General features: G+C 40.5%; 1 protein-coding gene across 1 annotated transcript in view; it reads right to left on the bottom strand.

The window, feature by feature from the left end:
• Positions 1–267: 267 nt before the first annotated feature.
• The window catches only part of LOC126183754 (glutaryl-CoA dehydrogenase, mitochondrial-like), a 442,519-nt gene continuing 426,036 nt past the window's right edge, over positions 268–16,750 (bottom strand). Inside the window, exon 10 of the mRNA XM_049925980.1 lies at positions 268–640. The gene's annotated coding sequence lies outside the window, so the exon portion shown is untranslated. The remainder of the gene's footprint in view (positions 641–16,750) is intronic.

Below are 16,750 nucleotides of genomic sequence, written 5' to 3'. Positions count from 1 at the left end.
ATCTTTCAGGCAACTATTGCAATATTACCATATTGTCAACATGCATGTGTGAGCATTTTGACTGTTATCTCTTACACCAATCACAAAGTAACAACTGGTGTTACTTTTCATTTCTTATTGATGTAATTAACTGTGTGTGTGTCATGTTGATAAATATAAAACAAAGCTAGGTCCCAGCTCTCTGGCAGAAACGTGGCATCTTTTTGACAATATTCAGACTTTCATTTCAACAGAGTCATATAATAATATAGAATAAAATTTTTAATATGATGTTTTTGGTATTGCACTTTATTGAGTAAAAATAAAAATTATTTATTAACAAATGCATCATGAAAGCATTTTTAGTTTATACAATACCGCAGCAACTTTGGTGTACAGAAAATATCATAATCTGTAGTCTTCAGTATTAGATTCATAGTTACAGACTAGATGTTCATTACTTAAAGCTACAGGACACTCATTATTCCAAAACTTGTGCACAAATGTCTGTGTTGCATCTTCTGATACTATGCTCCATGTGTATTGCATACCTGTACACTGATTTTGAGAGAGTATGGATTCTCACTGGAGTTTTTTCCATGTTGGAGGACGATCACAAACTTTCACCATTCATGACACAAATTGGCACTTTTGGTACAACCTAAAATAAAAGAGTATTTATCAAGAGTGTTTCCAAACTGCTTACATTTATATGCAGTACACTGACACTAATAAATTTTGTTCTAAATATTAGATATTTCATTGAGTTTGATCCTCCTAGTTGTGTCTCTAACAGAAATATGACTTTCAAATAATAAACTTTCTTCCAGACAATGTAACTGCCATATAAGAAACAATATTATATTATTAATACTGTGGAGAGGCCAGAAAAATGTGGTTCCAGAAGAGGGGCAGCAGCCTCTTTAGTAGTTGCAGGGGAAACAGGCTGCATGATTGACTGATCTGTTACAATAATGTCAGACAATATGGCCTTGCTGTGCTGGTACTGTGAATAGCTGAAAGCAAGGGGGAAACTATAGCCATTACTTCTCCCAAGGACATGCAACTCTACCATATAGTTAAATCATGATGGGATCCTCTTGGGTAAAATATTCCGGAGGCAAAACAATTTCCCATTTGGATCTCCAGGTGGGGACTACTCAGGAGAATGTCATCATTAGGAAAAACAAAACGCATTCTACGGATTGGAGCATGCAGTGTTAGATCCCTCAACTGGGTAGGTAGATTATAAAATTTAAAAAAAAGGAAATGCTTAGGTTGAAGTTAGATGGGATGGGGATTAGTGAAGTTTGGTAGCAGGATAAAGAGAACTTCTGGTCAGGTGAGTACACTGTCATCAATAAAAAATCAAATAGGGATAATGCAGGTGTAGGTCTAATAATGAATAAGAAAATATGAGGGTTGCCCAGAAAGTAGTGCACCACATTTTTTTCTTCAACAATTCTTTATTGAAGATAACAAGAATTACACACATGAAAGAATGGTATTTCATCTACATACCCTATTTTTCCACGTAATCTCCATCCCATCCTATGGCCTTCCTCAAGTGCGAAACAAGGGCGTGTATGCCCTGTCAGTACCAATCCGGGTCCTGGTGGTGGAGCCAATGCTTCACTGTGTGAATCACCTCCTCATCAGCAAAATGTCTTCACGAATGGCATTCTTTAATGGCCCAAACAAGTGGAAGTCCAAGGGGGCTAGGCTAGGTGTGTCAGGTGTGACAGACACTGCTGCAAATAATGGAGCTCCACCAAATCGCCTTCTGACGACCTCACCCTCCATGCCCAGCAACTAACTGTACTTCTGTTGACAGCATATGCTCCATAGACTGCGCACAAGCATTTGTGAATATTCACCACAGTTTCTTTCTCTGCAGTGAGAAATTCAATGATGGCATGTTGTTGTAACATGCATTTCCTACAGATGCCATTTTGAAACTGTCCTGCGGCTATACTATCTGTCAGAAGTGACAGAATCTTGACGCGCTCTCTCTCTCGGGAGACTTCAAATAATACATATGGAATATTCTGCATTTGTAGCATTGTTTTTGGCTGACAAAAAAAAATGGTGCTTTACTTTCTGGGCGACCCTCATAGCAATGTGGGTAAGCTACTATGCGCAGCTCAGTGAACACATTATTATACACAGGATAGGCATAAAGCCAACACCCACAACAATAGTACAAGTTTATATGCGAACTAGCTCTGCCGATAATGAGGAGGGTGAAACAATGTATGATCAGACAGAAGAAATTATTCAGACACTTATGGGAGAGAAAAATTTAATTGTGATGGGTGTCTGGAATTCAGCAGTAGGAAGAGGAAGAGAAGGGAAAATAGTAGGAAAATATGGACTGGGGGAAAGGAACAAAAAAGTAATCTGTGTGGTAAAATTTTGCTCAGAGCATATTTTAATCAAGAATCAACAATCATGGAAGACACCTGAGATAATGGGAAGTTTCAGATGATTACATAACAGCAAGACAGAGATTTTTGGAACCAGATTTTAAACTGTAAGACATTTGCGGAGCAGCTGTGGACTCTGACCATAACTTATCGGTCATGAACTGTGGATAAAACAGAAGAATAGATTGCAAGAACAATGGAAATGAACACGGTAGAAGACAAATTGATAGCTTGAGAGATGAAATAGTGAAGGCAGCAGAGGATCTAATAGGTAAAAAGACCAGGCCTGCAGAAATCCTTGGACATCACAGGAGATACTAAATTTAACTCATGAAAGAAGAAAATATAAAAATTCAATAAATGAAGTGCCAAAAGAGAATACAAATGTCTAAAACATGCAATTCACAAAAGTGCAAAATGGCTAAGCAGAATGATAGAGGAAAAACGTAAGTCTATAGAAGCATGTACAACTAGGGGGAAGATAAGTACCACCTACAGAAAAATTAAAGAGGCATGTGGAGAAAAGAAAACTAGCTGTATGGCTATCAAGAGATCAGATAGCAATCCAGTACCAAGCAAAGAACAGAAAGGTAGAAGTAGTATATAGAGAGTCTGTCCACGAGAGATGTACTTGAGGGCAATGTTATAGATATCAAAGAAGACGTGGACGAAGATGAGATGGAAGATATGACACTGTCAGAAGAATTTGACAGAGCACCAAAAGACCTAAGGAGTTGACAACATTCTGTCATAACTACTGATAGCATTGGGAGAACCAGCCATTACAAAGCTCTTCCATCTGGTTTGCAAGATGTATGAGACAGACAAAATACCCTCAGACTTCAAATAATAAATCTAATTCCACAGAAAGCAGGTGCAGACAGGTGTGAATATTACTGAACTATCAGTTTAATAAGTCATGGTTGCAAAATACTAACATGAATTATTTACATAAGAATGAAAAAAACTGGTAGAAGCTGACCTCGGAGAAGATAGGTTTGGGTTTTGGAAAACATTGGAACATGTGAGGCAATATTGACCCAACAACCTATCTTAGGTCTTGTCAATAGGTTGAGGAAACGGAAACCCATGTTTACAGCTTGTGTAAATTCAGAGAAGGCTTTTGACAATTTTGACTGGAACACACTCTTTGACATTCTGAAGGTGACAGGAGTAAATAAAGGGAGTGAAGGATTATATGGAACTTATACAGATATATCAGTTATAATAGACCAAGGGCATGAAAGGGAAGCAGTGGTTGAGAAAGGAGTGAGACATTGAGAAAGGAGTGAGACAGGGTTGTAGCATATCCACAATGTTACTCAATGACACTTTTATTTTAGCAACTGTTGGGGCAGGAGCAGCAGTCACTGAATGTGCTGCACTCTAGGTGACTGTTATACTATGGATACTTACCTCTCTTGTGCACAGAAAATAATGGTGTTTCTTAAAACCACAGTAAATACTCACTTGCAGAAAAAACAACTGTTTAAAATTTACCACTGCATATATCTTAAAAGGAAAAGGAACCAATAATGAAACGTTCTCTGAATGTGCACCACACCTTTTCACTGCTAATACAAAGGTATTTCCACAATTAATCAAGCTATATGTATACACATTTCAATTACTTGAAAAGTGTATCTCATCTGCCTGCATGACATTTGTTTGATTGGTTGATTGATTTGGGGGAGGGAACAAACAGTGAAGTCATCAGTCCCATGCATGACATTTATGTCCATCCATATTATTTTCCATTTGTTGTGTGTTGGCCTGATGCAGCTAAGTTTATTGCAGGTCACTCTAAACAGTATGTATTGTCAAAGTTTTTCATCATCGTTATCACTGAGAAACATGGCACCACACCCTCTCAGCTACTGTTCAAATACAGTATGAACAATAATGGAAATTCATAAACTGTGAGTTACCTTATTACGTTATGGTATGGGAAGATTTCAACTTACTAACTATAGGCTGGAAAACTCTATAATGATTATGGCAAGCAATAACAACAGGGATTTGTGTGATATTGTTATGAATCCTTATCTAAAATTTACCTTGAACAATTAGTAAGGGAAGTGACTTATAAGGGGAAATGTCTTAAATCTAGTTACAAATTGGTCATAACATTTTAATTTAGTTAACATAAAGCAGAGAATCAAAGCTGATATAGCAGTTATAGCATCACCAGCATGAGTGTTATTAGATATGTTAAGAAAGGCAGATAGATATTTCTCATTAATAAATGTGACAAGAAACAGATTTCAGATTATCTGAGCAGACAACATGAAACATTAATCATTCTGCTGTTAGCTGCCCTAAATGGTTGGTATTCCACAATTTTCACTCTTATAAACGACCTAAATTGATGTTACAGTATTCATCTGTGGCATGCTAGTGTAGAATATGTGACAAATTCAGGTAAGTAAAAAGACCCAAACATTGCACATGTTTATTTAAATATGTAAACTAACTTTCAGTTTTTCCATGGTGTGAGACCACATCATGTGTCAGGTAAAACTGATGCAGAATTCTAGAAATATTTTATTGTTTGTATTAAGGTTTGTGTGTATCATAATACACTCCTGGAAATGGAAAAAAGAACACATTGACACCGGTGTGTCAGACCCACCATACTTGCTCCAGACACTGCGAGAGGGCTGTACAAGCAATGATCACATGCACGGCACAGCAGACACACCAGGAACTGCGGTGTTGGCCGTCGAATGGCGCTAGCTGCGCAGCATTTGCGCACCGCCGCTGTCAATGTCAGCCAGTTTGCCGTGGCATACGGAGCTCCATCGCAGTCTTTAACACTGGTAGCATGCCGCGACAGCGTGGACGTGAACCGTATGTGCAGTTGACGGACTTTGAGCGAGGGCGTATAGTGGGCATGCGGGAGGCCGGGTGGACGTACCGCCGAATTGCTCAACACGTGGGGCGTGAGGTCTCCACAGTACATCGATGTTGTCGCTAGTGGTCGGCGGAAGGTGCACGTGCCCGTCGACCTAGGACCGGACCGCAGCGACGCCCGGATGCACGCCAAGACCGTAGGATCCTATGCAGTGCCGTAGGGGACCGCACCGCCACTTCCCAGCAAATTAGGGACACTGTTGCTCCTGGGGTATCGGCGAGGACCATTCGCAACCGTCTCCATGAAGCTGGGCTACGGTCCCGCACACCGTTAGGCCATCTTCCGCTCACGCCCCAACATCGTGCAGCCCGCCTCCAGTGGTGTCGCGACAGGCATGAATGGAGGGACGAATGGAGACGTGTCGTCTTCAGCGATGAGAGTCGCTTCTGTCTTGGTGCCAATGATGGTCGTATGCGTGTTTGGCACCGTACAGGTGAGCGCCACAATCAGGACTGCATACGACCGAGGCACACAGGGCCAACACCCGGCATCATGGTGTGGGGAGCGATCTCCTACACTGGCCGTACACCACTGGTGATCGTCGAGGGGACACTGAATAGTGCACGGTACATCCAAACCGTCATCGAACCCATCGTTCTACCATTCCTAGACCGGCAAGGGAACTTGCTGTTCCAACAGGACAATGCACGTCCGCATGTATCCCGTGCCACCCAACGTGCTCTAGAAGGTGTAAGTCAACTACCCTGGCCAGCAAGATCTCTGGATCTGTCCCCCATTGAGCATGTTTGGGACTGGATGAAGCATCGTCTCACGCGGTCTGCACGTCCAGCACGAACGCTGGTCCAACTGAGGCGCCAGGTGGAAATGGCATGGCAAGCCGTTCCACAGGACTACATCCAGCATCTCTACGATCGTCTCCATGGGAGAATAGCAGCCTGCATTGCTGCGAAAGGTGGATATACACTGTACTAGTGCCGACATTGTGCATGCTCTGTTGCCTGTGTCTATGTGCCTGTGGTTCTGTCAGTGTGATCATGTGATGTATCTGACCCCAGGAATGTGTCAATAAAGTTTCCCCTTCCTGGGACAATGAATTCACGGTGTTCTTATTTCAATTTCCAGGAGTGTATATTGTGTATCTTCAAACATCTGTGAGTGCTGCAAAAGATCTGTACTACGATGTCAATTGCAAACTACATTTTGGCAGCAGAACCCATTATTTAGACAACCACTGCCTCCTGATTTCAGTTGGTACACGTGTACTAAATGATACATTTTTGAGAATTTTTGGAAGCTCTGAGTGCTGTGTGTAACATATTTCACAATAAATCAATGGCTGTGAGCTATAGTTGTGTACTCTGCAAACTTTAGCAGCAATATATTTTTGGAAAATCATTTCTCCACGTGAATCTGTTAATGAAGATGATTTCAACAGAAGTTTGAGACAAAGTAATCTTCAACAATTCACTGAAATTTAATAAAAGCCACTTTCTTGGGTGTTGAAACTTCATATCTTAAAAAGGAACTTGGAGGCCTTGTAGGGTAACAAATCACGAAACTAAAAAATCCAAGATTAGTTTAAAGTTACTTGTTTATTGTTCAACAAAAACAATCAGTTTTTGAAAAAATAATTTACATTTAATTGGATAAATAAAAAAAATCTACTCACCAAGTGGTGGCAGAGCACACACATAAAAGAAAATTGTAATTAAGCAAGCTTTTAGAACCAGCGGCTCCTTCTTCAAGCAGAGGGATTGAAGGGGAAGAAAGAGGGGTGAAGGAAAAGGACTGGAGAGGTCTAGGAAAAGGTGTAGATTTTGGGAAAGTCACCCAGAACCGCAGATCAGGGGAGACTTACCGCACAAGATGAGAAGGAAAGACTGATTGTTGGGGACTGCATCAGATGATATTTGAAAACCTGAGAGCTTAAAGGTGGAACACAGGGTAATATGCAAGACAGAGATTACTGCTTACACATCATGCATGAGTTAATAAGAGCAAAAAGATAAGTACATTGTATGTAACAGAGATGGGAGGGGGTGGTGAAAAATAGATAGGTAAGACAATGAAAGATGTAGAAAACTAAAGTGGAGTGAAGAGAAGAGTAGTTATTGTGAAGAAATGCTGGGATGGAAGAAGTTAACATATATTAAGGCCAGATGGTTCGCGAGAACCAAGGACATGTTGTAGTGCTAGTTCCCACTTGCAGAGTTCTGAGAAACTGGTGTCTGGGGAATGAGTACAGATGGCATGTGTGGTGAAACAGACTCCGAGGTCATGGTTATCATGTTGTAGAGCATGCTCTGCAACAGGATATTGCATGCTCCCAATATACACCCTCTGCCTATGCCCATTCATCCTAATTGATAATCTGGTGGTTGTCATGCAGATATAAAAGGCCAAACGGTGTTTACATACCAGCTGGTACAAGACATGTCATTTCACAGGTGGCTCTCCCTTTGATAGTATATCTTTTGCCAGTTACAGGGCTGCTATAGGTGGTGGTAGGAGGGTGCATATGGCAAGTCTTGCAGTGAGGACGGTCACCGGGCTAGGAGCCATAGGGTAGGGAGATGGGTGCAGACAGAGCACAGGACCCAACAAGAATATTGCAGAGATTGGGAGGGCAACAAAAAGCTGTTCTAGATGTGATGGGTACAATTTCAGACAGAATGAATCTAATTTCATGGTATGTTTTTAGGAAGTCATGGCCCTGTTGAAGTAGCTGATTACACATTAAAGACCAGGATAATACTGAGTCACCAGTGGTGTGCTTCAAAGCTGTTTTTACAGTGATCAGCAATACCAGGATTGGATGGGATGGCCCGGGAAATCTGCTTTTGAACTTGGCTGGTGGGGTAATTATGTGCAGTGAAGGCTGAGGTGAAATTCTTGGTGTATTGCTCTAAAGAGTTTGCATCTGAACAAATACGTTTGTCTCAAATGCCAAAGCTGTATGGGAGGGAACATTTGACATGTCAAGGCAAACGTATTTGTTCAGATGCAGACTCTTTACAGCAATACACCACCAGTCTCACCTCAGCCTTCACTGCACGTAATTACTTCACCAGCCTAGTTCAAAAGCAGATTTCCCGGGCCATCAAATCCAATCCTGGTACTGCTGATCCCTCCAAAAAAACAGCTTCAGAAAACAACACTGGTGACTCAGTATTGTCCTGGACTGGAATGCATAAATCAGCTACTTCGACAGGTCAATGACTTCCTAAAATCATGCCCTGAAATGAGATGCATTCTGTCTGAAATTTTTCCCACCACGTCTAGAACAGCTTTTCGTCACCCCTCCTCCCCTCCCCTCCCCTCCCCACCCCACCCCTCCCCTCCCCTCCCCTCCCCTCCCCAACCCCCCACCCCCCAATCTCCACAATATTCTTGTCAGACCCTATGCTCCTTCTGCACCCATCTCCCTACCCAATGGCTCTTACCCCTGTGACCATCCCTGCTGCAAGACTTGCCCTAAGCACCCTCCTACCACCAACTATAGCAGCCTTGTAACTGGCAAACATATACTATCAAAGGGAGAGCCACCTGTGAAACAACACGTCATGTACCAGCTGTTATGTAAACACTGTTTGACCTTTTACATCAGCTTGACGACCACCAAATTATCAATTAGAATGAATGGACAAAGGCAGAGGGTGTATACTGGCAACATGCAACATTCACGCTCTACAACATGACTATCACGACCTCGGTGTCTGTTTCACCAAACATGCCATCTGGATTCTTCCTCGGACACTAATTTCTCAGAACTCCGCAGGTGGGAACTAGCACTACAACATGTCCTTGGTTCTCACCACCCACCTGGCCTTAATTTATGTTAACTTCTTCCACCTCAGCATCTCTTCACAGTAACTACGCTCTGTGTGCTCTCAGGTTTTCAAATCTCATCCGATGCAGTCCTCAATAATCAGTCTATCCTTCTCGTCCTGTGTGGTAAGTCTCCCCCAACCCGCGGTTCTGGGTGACTTTCCCAAAGTCTACCCCTTTTCCTAGACCTCTCCAGTCCTTTTCACTCACCCCTCTTCCTTCCCCTTCAACCCTTCTGCCTGAAGAAGGAGCCACTGACTCTGAAAGCTTGCCTAATTACAACATTCTTTTATGTGTGTGTTCTGCCACTGCTTGGTGAGTAGATGTTTTATCTAGCCAATTAAATTACTGTTTGTTGTTCAGATAAACATTGCACCACCCACATGCAGCCCCACTGTGAATGCTGCTCTCAGGCACTGGGTGAACTACTTGGTGTTTGCAAGTAATTGGAAATTGTCCAGACTGCTATCAAGCGTTTGAAAGCTGGTGTGAATGGATGGTTGGGTAGACTTCTGTCAAAGGAGCGTGAACTACTATCCTCTCCCAAGTGTACTGTTCCTTCTCCAGGAAATACAAGATGTCGACATCTAGACTTTGAGTGGTGAGTCAATGGTTGGTCCAGAGGAAGGCCAGGACTGGGAAGAACTTCAAAGTTCTACACTTATCACTTTTACCAACACGTTTAAGGTGCTGTCTCCCACTGGAATGATAACTGTTGGGGCAGTAGGACTAAAAAAAAAACATTGTTCATTGTTCATTGGTAGCATAGTAGGATAATGCAGTCAATCTACACAGGAAACTGCTTAAAAACACTTCCGCATTCCATTTCAAGTGTATGGGGCCCATAACAATTAGTACTGACATGTATATTGAATGTAAACAAGTAAAAGCAGTATGAATGATCACAGGTTTGTTTGACTCACAGGAATGCTGAAAACCTTAAACTGGCACACACTTGAATATAGATGCCATCTGTTACTGGTAGTGGTGCATACACATCTTGCTGCCAGCCACAAGCACTAGTCATTTTTTTAATAGAATTATTCTTAGTCTCGCAGCCCACCCGAGATGATGCAGCTGTGCCAAATGAGGACACCACATGGGCTTGTCAACAGAGGTTATTAGTCGAGGCCACTGCAGGACAGCAGTTTTGCACACTACATCTCTCCACAGACTTATAGAGGCATGACACCACTGGCCACTCATGTACATCCCCGGTAGCACAGCCAACTCCTGCCCAGGGGGCAGGAGGTTTCTTCCCATGCACACCAGCCACTGCCAGACAGGGGGCCTAGTGTGGTGGGCACCCCTGCTGTGATGTCAGCAGATGGTACTTGGGGCCACAGAAGCCATAGCAGCATAAAATTTGCACAATGATGGTGCAGGGTCCATGCAACCAGCTTATGTAACAAGGTCACTGGCACGATGTAGTACCGCACCGGCAACAAGGGTTGTGCGGGCAGACAGCCAAGCAGAATTCGGCAGCCAGCTGGACACTGACCCTATGCATCAAGCAGTGCAGATGTGTCAATAAAAGAACTTCTTACATTTGCAGCTGCTGTCCTCTGCCATCTGGGCTCGACCTCAGCTCCACCACCCGTTTGCAGCATCCTGGCTTCTAGCCACCGCACCCTGCACCACGAGCACTGTACCTTAATCAGTCCCACAATCAGCAATTATTTTGTCAACACATCAGTGAAAAGATCTGTGCTCAGCTGTGAAAATAAACGTGTATGAACTTCCTTGTGTAGTCAGTCAGTGATAGGTGTAAATATGGATAAGGGAGACATGATTGTTGAACCTGTTAGAGCGCTATCGATGAGTTATCCTGCCACTGTCAAAAGTCCATTATATTCGGTAACTAACTTGGCAAACTAGTGTTATTATCTGGAGAGAAAGTGGACTGATTAGATGAGTATTACTAATGAAATTATTTTTATAAACTGCTGATACTACGAAAAAGTGTGAGAACTGGTCATCAGTTGCGTGCAACTTAATCTGTATAAATAAGGAAGAGTATCAAAATTAAATCAATGGTGTTACATCCGTCCCTGAACTGTGAGAACACCAACTAATACAATTTCAGGATCTGAGACTAATTTATTCATGCACCACTGAGGACTTGCAGTGACACTGCCAGATTGGTACCTTAGTAAGGTGGACTTTATTATTATTATTATTATTATTATTATTACTACTACTACTACTACTACTACTACTACTACTACTACTACTACTACTACTATTTTTATACGCAAACTATCTATGAACTGAAGTGATATGTAAAGGAAACGGGTCAGTGCTGGCACATCAAGAGTCCCAGAATCACTCCTCATCAATACGTACTTGTCAGAAGTACAAACAATGGCTTTACTGTGTTCAGGTGTGTCTTTATTGTTTCTAGATTGTTTTTGTTGTGAAAAACTGTAGACAATCATTTCATTTCACACTGTCTTTATAATCTGCAGAATATACCAGCCACAAACAAGAAATGCATGATAATATTCTTCAAATTACATAGACGTACATGACTGCTGCATTTGTCTCCCTGTCTGGAGTGGGGAGATTCCTGTGCCTACATGGGGCAGCCTGTGTGCACAAATCAGAAGCCCGTGTGACTCTGCAAAGTTGCATTCACCCCCTCACCTCTCCGTTCAATGGCTACATGCACCTATAGTGCGCGTCATTTATGTTGGCGGCCGAGTTTAGGTTCATTCTGTGCATCTGACGTCACAAAACACAGTCAGCCAGTGAACAGAGAATGATGTTGCCAGATCTCGACTGCAGTGCAGAGCACGGACGAGTGTTTTCAGTTTTAGAAACGTTCAGTCATAAATAAAGTAATAGAACAAAAACAATATCTTGATAGCAGACTTTCTTTTATAAAAAGTTTGGAAAAAGCATTCTTTATACCAATTGCTTCATATTCTATTAATTAATTAAACCTAACAAGTAATAAGACTCCTAATTCAGGCGATAGCAAGGAAAGGTGTTAGTATCAATCTCACTAACCGCTTTTTCGCAATAAAGAACAGCGGTAAGTGTTTATTTCCTACTGTACTTCGACGAAGCGTCAGTAATTCATAGTCATACCAACAGTGTTTGTCAGTATTTTGCATGACGTGTTAGACTCCTCATGTAGTTACATTGTAAGATGAGCTGCGTTAGCGTAACGGTTAAGGTGTTGGGCTACTAAGCAGAAGGTTATAACAGTTAAGGTGTTGGGCTACTAAGCAAAAGATTATGAGTTCAAACCTTGCACGGTGCTTAATATTTTCTTTATTTAAAAACAAGATCGCAGTGTCTTATTTCAAAAATTTTATTCGTTTGAATGCAATTTTTTGAAATTTCTAGTGCTTTGTCTCTGCATTAACCCTTTCGCTGCTGCAGACACGTGCTCCCCGCATTCCATGCTGTGCGCGATTTTGTCATCACTGCACTGCTCGCCTGTGCAGACACATGGTGTTCCCACTGCTTTGACACACTTATCATTCGATTTCACAAAAACTATTTGGCCCAAAAATTACATTTTTACACATCTTCTTGACTGATATCTTCCCCCTATAAATGACTTAATTTTGTTTTGATGTTCAACACAGTTATTGTGCAGCATTAAATGTAGTAAACCATTTCACGAAATTTTGAAGAGTTTGCAGAGGTAAAAGTCCATAGAGTATACTTTCCGTATGGTCAATTTTAGTTGCCACAATGTTGAGAATGATATGTGGACAAGATACCTAAATTTCATATAAAATTTACTGTATAACAATATCTCATTTAATTTAAGTACCACATAGGTGTCGTATGTAATATTGAGAAATATTCCATCTTTCGCGACTGTAACAAAAGTTTTATTTACACTGGGCATGTTTGGCTTTATTTTAAAACACTTCAATCAACGAAAGGTATGGCACATACACAATGGTACTCATGTTCTCTTTCTTGTTTTTGTTCCACAGTTGCAGTTTTACCAATGGTATTGAAATATATTCCTCTTCCGCAACTGTAATAAGCGACTTATTTAGACCAGATGCGTTTCTCTCTTTTGAAGCATCTTCAGAGGACAGTATTTGTCTCCTCCATTGCCAAGTCACCTTTCATAGTTTTGTGCTGCGGTAACACAATATTCAACGTTTGTGTCGGCTGATCAGTGTTTTAGCAAATAAATGCTGTTTGTGTGTGCCACACACAAAAATTATATTTGACATAGCTCAGAACACTTCACTGATAGATGGAGTCCTAATATTTTTGTAAGTCCACAGTTTTGTTTAATGTATTTTGTCTACTTCCTTTTGATCGCTTGAAGTGCTTTTAAATAAAGCCAAATGTGCCCAGTGTAAATAAAATTTTTGTCACAGTCGCGAAAGATGGAATATTTCTCAATATTACATACGACATCTATGCGGTACTTAAATTAAATGAGATATTGTTATACAGTAAATTTTATATGAAATTTAGGTATTTTGTCCACATATCATTCTCAACATTGTGGCAACTAAAATCGACCATACGGAAAGTATACTCTATGGACTTTTACCTCTGCAAACTCTTCAAAAATTTCATGCAATGGTTTACTATATTTAATGCTGCATAATAACTGCGTTGAACATCAAAACAAAATTAAATCATTTATGGGGGGAAGGTATCAGTCAAGAAGATGTGTAAAAATCTAATTTTTTGGCCAAATAGTTTTTGTGAACTCGAATGATAAGTGTGTCAAAGCAGTCAGAACACCATGTGTCTGCACAGGCGAGCAGTGCAGTGACAAACGCGCACAGCGCGGAATGCAGGGAGCACGTCTTTGTAGCAGCGAAAGGGTTAATACGGCCGTGGTAGCTTTACTTCATGAACTGCGCACTCCCCCCTAAATGTAAGCTTGCGAACTATACTATACTATGGCACTGCTTCTGTTGGCACGTGCGTCGTGTGCAACTGGCAACGCAGCAATCTCCCGCATCTGGGCGGGCATGCGCGAGCCGCCAAGATATAAGAATTGAACTATAGTGCACACATAAAGTTACACAGATGTAAACACACCTTTACAAGCAGGTTAGTTTACATGCATCTAGCAGTAGTTTTGTCAGAGAAAGTTGTTGTTGCGTCAAAAGAAAACTTCACCTGATAAAACAATAAAATTATGAGACAGAATTTCTTCCCAGTGCCTATTTTCTGGAGGTAAAACTGTTAGTACGGCCAAAACATATAAAATTATACAAAAATACCCTAGCTTTCAAAACTATCTGCTGCTGCTGGTGTGTGTGTGTGTGTGTGTGTGTGTGTGTGTGTGTGTGTGTTTGTGTGTGTTTTGTATGTTCCACATCTTCTCCTAAACCAGTGGACCAATTTCAACCAAACATGATATACATATCCATTACTGTCAAGCAACAATTGCTGAGGGGTAAGAACCACCTACCCACCACAGTTCAGGACATATGACTTCATTAACACTGAGATGCATGAAAAACTGCTACATTGTGCATGACATTTACATTTTTTACTCCTTTGCTACTAACTCTATTCACAACACATTTTGCAGGCACTATCCACAAAAGCTGCTGAATGTAACTACAAAATTATATCATTGTATGATATACAGATCAGGAGAAACTTTTGCATCATGCATGACATTTAAATAAACTTATTCTTAAGTACTAAAACACTCCTAGTCAAGTCAACTTAAGGTAATCCCTTACACCTGCTTGTGCTTTTGGCATGTTTGAACTGTGAAGCACAAATGGCATTAGACGAAAACTATAGCTGCCTACAGAGATATGGAGAGGCATTGCCATAGTGATGTTCACAAAACTGCACATCTCACATCAAGTATACTGCTCAAATACATACAAGGTTTCATTTCTAATAGAAAATTGGCAAAATTAATATCCACACAATGCTGGGTTTGTCAGCTAGTAAGTCTATAAAAATCAGCAGCAGGGTGCAGTGCTGTTTATGAAAGAAGACAGTATATTGAACATTTCAGAAACAGAAGTCAGTGTTTCCAGTAAATGTTCAGTATTTATGAGAAATAACATGTTCTTACGTAGTACTTGAAAGTCAGTAATAAAAGTTAGTGTGATCTTATAATCTTTTAAATGAACAGATGCATCACCCATCGGGCAAGTGAACAGCAGATCTATTTCCTAATTCTTGTCAGTTAACTTTTACTTGTGTTTTCTCTTTGTATCAAACTGATGTTAGACATATGATTTATCTGTGGATAAACAATAAACTAAACAATTGTGGCTTCATACTTCTACAAACATTATTCATTGTATAGGAATCATAGCCAGAGTTAGGAAATTGTATGTTCTGTTTTCCTCATTATATTTTCCACACACAGTCAAACATCAGTTCAGTGTCAGTTATTATTAATAAATTTTATGGACAGAAAACTAGAACTTACAGTGTTGACATAAAATTTACACTTCATATTGCAGGTAAGTGTGGCTTGGTGGTAAAGTGCAATCTTTACTTTACTTTACTTTACTTTACTTTACTATATCTTCGTCATTTACCAGCCATGGCTGGACAGACTGCGTCACAAATACAATGCTTATCAACTAACATTTATACAACACCATATACAAAATTTATATTACAAATAAAAGAAAATATTTATGCAGTGCACAAAAACACATAGAACATAGCAGGAATGAAATATAACTAAACAGGAAAGTAAACTTCATAGCAGCAAATGAAAATACCATAAAGTAAAATGTCTCACACACACACAAAGTTTCATTTTGGCAAAATATGTACTTTAAGTAAAACACAAAATTAAATATGTGGTTAACATAAGAAGAAGATTATATTTAGGCAAAATTATATATAAAACATAACAATATTTATTATTTTGTCCATTCAGTAGAACCGCTGTTGAAAAACTCTTCCAATGAATATAGTGGATGTTGTTTCAAGTCCTGAGCAATTTTTTTCCGAAATAATTCAGGTGGCAGGGATTTCACTTCTGGAGGCAGTTGATTGTACATTTTTAGGGCGACTGTTGGAAAGCTGTCTTGTGTACTTGATAGGCGACACCTTGGCATTTCAATGTTCCTCTTACAGCGAGTGTCATGATTATGTATTTCTTGTCTTATGCTAAAATTCCCTTGATTTTCTTTTATATACATGAGGCAGAAATACACATACTGGCTAAAGATAGTCATTATGCCTAGCCTGGTGAAAATAGGCTTACAGTGGTCCAGTCTTTTGCTAGAGGATATGATCCTGATGGCTTTTTTTTGTAATAGCAACACATCTTTGCTGCCTGAGGAGTGTCCCCACAACAACAGTCCATAGCTAATGTGGCTGTGGAAGAGTGCATGGTAGACTATTGTGAGAAACTGGTCAGTTATTACCCTCTTCAGCTTCCTCAGGAGGTATATCACACGAGACAGTTTGGTGCATACATATGCAGTGTGATCATTCATGGAGAGTTTGCTGTCAATCTTGAAGCCCAGTAGTCTGACAGTCTCCATGTTTTCTTGGTCTTCAATGTTGGTTAGACTGCATACCAAATGTTGGGTTTTTTCTTCATTGATCTTCATTTTGTTTATTACGAACCATTCTTTTATTTCTTCAAACATCAAATTTGATGCACCAAGAGCTTCTGCAGCTGTATGTCCTTTGGCAAAAAGGGTAG

This window comes from Schistocerca cancellata, chromosome 4, assembly GCF_023864275.1.
Source record: "Schistocerca cancellata isolate TAMUIC-IGC-003103 chromosome 4, iqSchCanc2.1, whole genome shotgun sequence".
NCBI lineage: Eukaryota > Metazoa > Arthropoda > Insecta > Orthoptera > Acrididae > Schistocerca > Schistocerca cancellata.
Note: the sequence above shows the minus strand (reverse complement) of the source record. Positions and strands in the feature narration are given on the sequence as shown.